The sequence below is a fragment of the Micropterus salmoides genome, unplaced genomic scaffold (genome assembly GCF_014851395.1).
Source record: "Micropterus salmoides isolate LMB-PRFRI ecotype aquatic unplaced genomic scaffold, ASM1485139v1 Ms_hic_scaffold_16, whole genome shotgun sequence".
In the NCBI taxonomy this organism is placed as follows: Eukaryota; Metazoa; Chordata; class Actinopteri; order Centrarchiformes; family Centrarchidae; genus Micropterus; species Micropterus salmoides.
In genome coordinates, this window is record NW_024040707.1 from 6173627 (window position 1) to 6179939 (window position 6313).

General features: G+C 35.8%; 1 long non-coding RNA gene across 1 annotated transcript; it reads right to left on the minus strand.

The window, feature by feature from the left end:
- Positions 1-803: 803 nt before the first annotated feature.
- On the minus strand, positions 804-4736 carry LOC119905924. The gene is made up of 4 exons (XR_005444907.1): positions 4605-4736; positions 2333-2472; positions 1858-1885; positions 804-1336 (listed from the first exon to the last, which is right to left on the minus strand). It is a non-coding gene; the product is annotated as an uncharacterized LOC119905924 (long non-coding RNA).
- Positions 4737-6313: the final 1577 nt, after the last annotated feature.

Below are 6313 nucleotides of genomic sequence, written 5' to 3' on the forward strand. Positions count from 1 at the left end.
ACTAAATAAAGTTCCACTAGCTTAAATGTTATTTAAAACTGCAACATGTTAAAAATCAAATCTCATTTTCCATCTGTTACTGTAATAATTCAATTACAGTCACTGCATATTCATGATATATGTGTTTAATAGTTCTATGTAACTGGTTTGAAGGAAATACTGTTCTATTGTTTCTACTTTATTTCGAGTGACTGCTGTCTGTTATGTTTTTGCCACAAGTAGGCACCTGTGATTCCTGTTCAGTAAGCTAAAGCCAGACTAATGCCTGTAACTGCATTTATAGGTTAGATTATTCCTATTCCTATTGTCGTCATTTCTGTAATCCCTGTAAGTATTTATAGGTCTTAGGTTAATTAGTTTTATGATTAGCATATCATTTCCTTTGTGTAGTTAGTGCACTATAGTTATATCATAAGCAGCAGTACTGTTTATTTACATTGAAGCCATTTCTGTATCCTTTCTAGACCACTCATACATATATTTGGCTTTTCAAACTAAAAATACAAGATTACTGGACTGTACAAACATACCTGCATCCATACCTGAAAATGTGAAAAAAAACTAAAAGCTTTAAAAAGGACTCAATTTGAAGAATCTACAATGTCCAAAAATTCTTTGAGCTGTTTTCCCCCACTGATAAATAGCAGTTATCTTTTGCAGGTTACAGCTTCACACAAAATCGATAATTAAAAATACATAAGAAGTCAGCATTGATTATTAGAGAAGTTCAATGTCAACAAAGCATGATAAAGTTGAGTGAAAGTAGATGGATGAGTCGTTGGCAGGAAAAGGAACAAAGGCAATGCTGTAAAAGTACAAAAATCTCATTTGTGTACTTTATTTAGACAGAAACTGGTAATTTTTGTTTTCTCTGTTCTCTAAAGAATTAGAGACTGAAAATCACATATCAAGTTCAAATGTTTATCTACAGAGAAGACATACACTACTGTCACAACAAGTTTCATTTGTAAATGCTGCAGATCTTGAATGCTTTCATTGTTTGAATAGAAGGCAAAAGTCTTAATCACAAAGAGCAGTAGGCCTATTTGGCACAAAGCCACATTTTACCACAAATTTAATTCAATCCCATTGCCAAGCCAAGAAAGGCCCATTTTACGACCAAAGGAGAAGCCTGTCCCGAACACCTTTGCCTCTACACCTGCCAAACTGATCTTGGCACCAGTATCTGCTGCCAGACCGACTGTAGCTTTCACAGGACCAGCGGTGAGTGAAGCACTGGCCAGTTGTGCTTTGCCAAAGACTTTGATGCTGACAGATGTCAGAGAGGCTTCGACTTCTGCACTGGCGTCGGGCCCTATGATCTCAAAGCCCCCTACTATGAGAAAATGACAATAAATCATAATTCAAATGTAGTATTTTGAGAAAAAGTTTGTTAAGAATTTCATTAAAAAGGAATTATTTAAGGGTAATCATAAAACATGGCTTTCATCCTTTTCCAAACATCAACTTCTGGAGGAAGTGTGCTGCCCTCTGTGACTTCAGACCAGTTTTGTCACATCCCTGTTCCAAACAGAAGTCCACCAAAGACCATCTGATATTCTGGATTTCATCCTAATTTGTTGGGTTGAGGTGTGTGATGTAAATTTGATATTTTACTGTGTTTACTGTTTCACCCTGCATGCTCCATTAGTATACACCAATGTTTCAGTGTGTGGTTTTTGATCATCTTATTATGTTTACTTGTATAGTGTATGTAGTTCAATAAAACAGTGTTTTGTAATTTTATTTGTTGTAAAATATACGTTTACTAAAATGTAATCTGTCTCCCCAGAAGACCTCATTATTCTATATTTATTAGAGGATAGTATGCACTTATTATTAATAATGTTTGCTTACCTGACATCTTCAGGAGAAGTCGTTTACTCTGAAAGAAAGAGTAGGAATGTCAGGAGCAGATTATGCATTTGCTCATCAGTGGTAAACCAACAGAACTGTGTTGATGAAGTGAGTCAGAACTGTACACAGGAGGACAATGGCGGCATGTGTGTCAGGTACCAGCAGGACTGGTGTGACATATAAAGATCTGTCCAGGGACACCAGATGTAAATTAGCATTTTGGCACACTATTTATTTATTTATTTATTTATGTATTATTATGTACATTGTCCCTGTTAAATAAACCTGAAATAAATAAATAAACAAAAGAAGATAAAAATAAAATTTCATTATTCTGTAACAAGTAAAACCAGTCAATTAGAAAATATTAATTACTGATCATACTGCACCATTTGGTATTTATTGTAAACTTTCAGTCATACCATTAAACATCTATACATTTGTTTGCATATTAAACCTCACAAGAATTACTTACCTAATGAGGTAGCTTGGTTTATAGGAGATGCAAGACTACATCCATTGAAGGGCTTAAATACCAAACTGCAAAGTGTAAAACAACAGCTCAAAAAAAAAGGGGGCAGAAAGTAGGTGGGGCCCGTGGTCACATTCCCCTCACTATCATAAAAACAAAGTAAGATAAAAAAAAAAAAAGTAAAGATAGACAGTAAAGCAAACAGTCACAATAGAAATCCTCAACACATAATTTATTGTCTAACCATACGGTTAAAAAAAACACTTTAAAGGGATAAAAAAAGATTTTTCTTGTGAGATTAAAACAAGACTGAGAGTCTTCAGCCATGCTAGCAGCTCTGTGAGGCACAGCCACACTTTGAGCTAAATATTAATGTCAGCATGCTAACATGCCATTAGTTTTGAAGGAATTTGGTTACAAACCAAAGTATTAAAATTTGACCTGTTGATGGCTTGAAATGAAAAGTTGAGTTTTAACAAAGTGATTACAAGTCATCCTGAGAAGAACATGAATGTGCACCAAATTTGATAATACTCCTTTTAAAAGTTAAATACATTTTGGGCCTATTTGCTTTACATTTTGGATTTAAGCAGCTGAATGTCAAAGCTCAGTGAAATGAACAGAAAAACATTTCAGCTGTTCTTAAGTTTCCCTTTACATTAGAGAAACATTTATTTCACACTGCATGGCAGCATTACACATATTTCTATAGGTCTTCTTGTTTGTTTCAGCACTTTATTGCCGCTTTAGATTATTTTACTGTGGAAAATATTCAGAAAATATAAATCTTAGGCAGCACAGGTACCATGAGTCTTACAGGGGCTTTTGACCTTCCTGTTTATAAGAATATGTTTCAAAGTTGTTTACGCTTGACTGAAGTGGGGAGAGTTTCATTCTGAGTCATTTTCGCTCCATCCTGTCGAACAGAAAGCAAAAGTAAAAAGCTTCTGAAATGCCAGAGTGGGGTGGGGGTTGATTATTATGTATTCCATCCAGAGACACACAGATAGAAAACATGTCCAAGACATGTAATGTAAAACAAATTAAAATATTTCTTATTGTTTTAAAGGAAACCACACAAGACAGGGGCCAGTGAATACAGGCAACAGGACAGCAACCACACAGAAACAGGCAGACAGGATCAGTTCAATGACTTATTTCCAAAAAAACATCTGAAGGCTTGCCATACCCCAAGGCAGACAAAGGTCAAAACCAGATAAGGCAGTACAAACAGGCAAACAATTCCAAGAAGGGAGGCAGACGTTGTCGAACTCAAAACTTCTCAAAATGTTAGATTAAGGAAGAATAAACTTTCTAAGAATGCTGATGTATTTGAGAATGAAAAATTGCAGTGAACTATGTGTGACCTTTATGTGATTTAGATTAGAGAGGTTCACTTTTTGGGTTAAATGTTCACGACACCTTCTTTTTTTAATCAAAGATAAGCAACTTCAGGAGGCTGTTTCTTGCAATGAACTAGTGAACTATGTGTCACCTTCATGTGACAGCCACACTTGTGCTGGATGTTACACCCTGCAGTTTGCAGAAGCAGAAAAAGATCTACAGTTGATCTGCCCCTGACCACATTGACTCATAGAGACACTATAGTTTTGTTTTAGAGTCCCTAAATGGAAATATACAGCAACCGTAATCACATTCAGGGAGTATGTTGCAGATGTTTAAAAATATTCTTTTAGCTGCAGACAAATATGAGTAGTTTGTATAAAAGTGTGAGATGTAAAACACAAACATAAACCAAATGAATGCATCACAACTTGCCTTTTCTGCCTGTTTCCACTCATCATAATATGTTTGATTTAAAACTAAAACTATTTCTAACAACATCTATTCTGATTATATTATTAACTATAACTATTAATTCTTCCATTGGTTTCTAGCTGTGGGATTTGATTTTCTGACTCTGAGTGTTTTGTCAGAGTGGTTGGAGGATTTAACTGTGCGCTCTCTCCATAAACTGCATAAAAGATTACATGGAGAGCTGTTTTCTCTCTTCAGCTCAGCACGTTCCATACAAACATGCAGCTCAAAGTGCATCAAAGAGCAAAATTAAAGAAGCTCAGACAAGAAAGTAACATACCAAAAATAGAAACTATTATTTTAAGACAAAAATTACAACAAGAGAACAACAAAATGTTAAAAAAATAAATAAAAGTCACTACAATAAATAAGCACAAGGCATAAAAAAGTATTAAACTAATGATGGCTTCGACAGAACAAATGAGGATTAAAGCCAGCTTTAAAATATATTTCTTACGGTTTCTTTTAAAAATGCCCTCAGAGTTGGAGTCTCTCAGGTCCCCCAGCCAGACTGTTCCAGAGACTAGTGCCACTTTGGCAACAGGCTGACTCACCATGCGTTTCTGCTGAAATCCTTGGGTTGACTAGGAGGCCAGCTGCAGAGGATCTGAGGGACCTGCTAGGGAGGGACATATCTAAAAACATATTTGAGATGGTGTCAGGCCATTCAATGTTTTAAATATTAGTAAGAAAATCTCAAAATCCATTCTAAAATTTGTGCTCTTTGTGCTCTGTGTTGTCATCATGATCATGGGTGAAATAGGATGTTATGAACGCTTTCCTCGCGGGGGTTTTATCGCTGGACTACTGCCAAATGTTCACACACAATGCGAATAAACACAACCCGCGATTACTAAAGCTGTATGAACCCAAAGTAGACATTTTGCTGTGATTTTATAGCAATAAACAGATCTAATTAATGCCAAAATAACTACAACATGATGCCGATCTGTTAAACATGTGAATTCATGCTTGGTCAGCTCTGTCAGCAAATCAGCAGGACAACAACTTTTTAAAGGTTTGTTTTCTGAATGGAGTTTGGACCAATCAGGGCTATGCTATGCTAACTTGTTCACAGTAAGGTACAACGATAGCTGGAATAACATTACAGACACATATTTTCTGAACTCACCAAGTAGTTCAACTTCCTCGCTTTCTTTTATCTAAGTAATGTCAAATTTTATCCATTTTTTATATAAATATGCAGTTGTCCTACAGAGCTCTGGGTGCCCACCGACGCTAACAACAACATTGGAACCAGATGCACATGGAAGCTAGCTGCCGAGAAGCTCCAGTGAAGATAAATCAATGTTGTAATCTCAAAAACTAAAGTAAAAAGCTAATTTCATAAAAGTAGTTTACAATCACATCGCTGATAGGCTATCGCGTCTTGGCTTTGGCACAAAGCCAATCACAAGCCACTTTTTCCTTTTTGAGGTGAAGGTAATTTTAAATAGTTTATAGACTGCTGGTTTATTTTATACGCTGCTGATATTTTTGTAAAATCATAATTTGCAAAGTAACCAGTAACTTGTAGTGAAGCAAAAAGTAAACTATTTCTGAGTAGATGTATAAAGTAAATGGTGACCTTGTACACAGGATAAGTGGTGGCCGATATGTGAGTGAGTGAATGAGTGAAGTAGTGGTTGTGGTTAGGGTCTAAAGGATATGAATATAAGTAAATGTAATGTCCTCTTGTACAGGCATTCAGGTCACAGCTTGCTCTGTAAACTCCAGTTTGCCCCAGTTTACATTGTTGAAGGTAAGAACTGAACACTAACTAACTAACTAACATACTTGGACAAGCCAAGAAAAATTGATGGGAAAAAGGTAAAGACACGTCAGCTTAAAGAATATTGATGCTTTGACCGTTTTTAATGATTCACATTAAACCCTGGACTCATGTATGATGTAGCACTGGATATGTGGAAGTAACAGCCAAATCATCCCTGTTTTCTGAACTGCTGAGACTTTAATGACAACATGTAATTGTGATGAGATATGTTTAACCCTTAGCCAGATCAATAACAGCATCTCTCAGACATCATTACTTATTTGAGTGCTTCTGTGTGTCGTTGTGAGTCCATCTGATTGATGACTGAAGATGACTGAATAAACCTACAGAAAAGACAGTTTTTATTTCAAGTCTATCTTAAAACAATACTC